This window comes from Mytilus californianus, unplaced genomic scaffold, assembly GCF_021869535.1.
Source record: "Mytilus californianus isolate M0D057914Y unplaced genomic scaffold, xbMytCali1.0.p SCAF_12, whole genome shotgun sequence".
Taxonomy (NCBI): domain Eukaryota; kingdom Metazoa; phylum Mollusca; class Bivalvia; order Mytilida; family Mytilidae; genus Mytilus; species Mytilus californianus.
In genome coordinates this window covers 59,114,607-59,117,377 of record NW_026262604.1, presented here as the reverse complement: position 1 = coordinate 59,117,377, position 2,771 = coordinate 59,114,607, and positions in this window count along the sequence as shown.

Genomic DNA, 2,771 nt, shown 5'->3' with positions numbered 1-2,771 from the left:
AAGCTATACCGTATGAAACTAGTCAATATGAACTTCTAAATGATACTTTGTATCATTTCTTTAAACCGAGAACGAAAACTAGGACATCAAAACATCAATTGATAAAACAAGTAGCAATTCCAGAACCATTGCGCAATAATATTTTATTAACATTCCATGATCAAAAAGCCGGTGGTTCACATTTGGGTGTTCAAAGAACTTATGAAGCTATTAAACAAAGATATTTTTGGCCAAAAATGTATCAAAATGTTTATGATTATGTCACTAGATGTCAAATTTGTCAAACTGTGAAAAAAGACAGTACTGCTAAAAAAGCACCTTTAAAATCATTGCCAATCCAAGGACCTTTTGTTCGTCTTCACATGGATGTTTAGGGGGATTACCAACTTCAAAAGAAAAATATAAATATATTTTGTTAGTAACAGATTCCTTCTCGCACTGGTGTGAATGTTTTCCAATGAAAACTCAAGAAGCTGAAGAAATTGCAAACATTTTATATTCTGAAATTTTTACTAGATATGGAGATTGTCGATATTTGGTATCTGACAGACATGCAACTAATTTAAGCAAGCTTGTCAATATTTTAAGCAAAATGTTCAATGTTACACAACATTTCACCAGTTCATACCATCCCCAAAGTAATGTAGCCTGTGAAAGAACAAATTCTACTTTAGCTCAATCTTTAAGAGCGTATTGCTCTGAACAACAAACAAATTGGCCGCAAGTTTTACCGAGTATGATGGCATTTAGAATAAGACCGTGTACGCAATCTACAGGTTTTTCACCTTATTATATGATATTTGTAAGAGAAATGCCTTTACCAATAGATTCAGCCTTAATTCCTGAAGAATTAATCACTCAATCTCCAGAAAAATATATAGATCAATTAATAAATAGAGTTAAAATTATTCACGATCTTGCTAAAACAAATTTGGAAGATGCTCAACTTAAAAGCAAAACATATTATGATAAATCTACTAAAATACCAAATTTTAAGGTAGGTGATCATGTTTTACTTAAACAAGAAATTAGAACCTAAGTGGACTGGTCCATTTTCTATAGTTGAAAATCGACATGATTTGATTTATAAGCTTCTTAATTTAAAAACACTCAGGCCAGTTAAATCATTCATTCACGCAAACAGACTTAAAACTTATAAAGATCCAAATGATTTCAGACCACCTCCGAATCTTTTGATAGATAATAAAGCTTTAAATAACGAGCCTGGTAATATAAATCAACCAAATCCTGATAATTTAAATGAAGATTTAAATCAAGCAGAAAATCAAGAAGACAACTCTCAAAGTGATGTTGACGAATCAACATCAAATCAAGGTCAAAACAAAAATGACCAATGGTATGAGGCTATTAAATTATTAAAATTAAAATGGAAATCCGGAAAGAAATATTATTTTGTTCAATGGAAAGATAATTCAAACCCAACATGGGAACCGCAAGAAAATGTTAGTCAAGCTTTAAAGATAGCATTTCATTCAGAAAAAGCGCGCAAAAGATTAAAAAGAAGACGTTAATAAGTACATAACTATTTCACAAGAGTGGCACGCAAATTGACAATCACATTAATCCACGTGATTGCCTATATCTAAATTGTCCTTTATTTAGACCACTGGAAAAATTTATCCCCAATCTTTTGATCACCAGAAATCAAATTAATTCCTTTTTTTTTTATAGTGTAGGCATGTCAAGATTTGGATTTGTGACTTTGCCATTGTTGCTTTTTGCCTTACTTTTGTCAACGTCAAACGCAGATGAACAGAGAATAAATTATGGAATTATATTCCAAAATCAGCTTATATTGACTTCGCTACAGATTATTGGACACATATTTATGAAATCCCAATGTATTTAAATCTACAACATAAATTGGTAACTAAATGTCCACAAGGAGCAGGTCGTCAATGTCAATCGTATGACAAAATTGTTTCACAAGTAAATTATATGAAAGAATATATGAATGCACAAATTCAAGAGACAAAATCATTAATAAACAAATTGGTACCGAGACTAAATATAACCTTAATTGGCAAATCAAAGAGGGCTATTATTCTATTTGAAGGATCCATTATGGGGGGTGGGGGGGTTGTTCTGTCTTGTAACCGAAGAATCCATGAAAAAAATAGTTACCCATATTAATACCTTAACATATGAAAACAATAAGATTTCAAATGCATTAAAACAATATGGAGGTAGCTTAGCGTCTTTTGTTTTACAAACAGAGAAAAGACTTGATAATGCAATGCAAGGTATTGAAAAAAATTATCAGGCTTTAACCTTTTTAAGTATTCTTATTCAGAGAGATTTTAAAAACCTCGAAGAACATTATACAGGATATTTTCAAATTCTAACAGATCAAAGCCAAGATACTATTACTCTTCAGAATTATATAATTGATTTGAAAACAGCTATAATAAATTTAATAGAAGGAAAATTATCTCCTATTCTCCTAAAACCGGATGTAATTAAACAAACTGTATCGGATATTCAAAACATTTTAAATGCTAACTACACAGGATACAAAATTTTAACTTCGAACCCACATTATTATTATAATTATGCTCAATAGGTTGTTCTACAAAACAATACAAAATTGTATTTAACAGTTCAATTTCCTTTAACAACACATGGCAAACTTTTTGAAGTATATAAACTAAAATCTTTTCCTGTAGCAGTTACTACTAATACTTCTCATGCAACTCAACTTTTTGATTTACCAAAATATATGTTTATCACACGTGATCGAAAAATTTTCA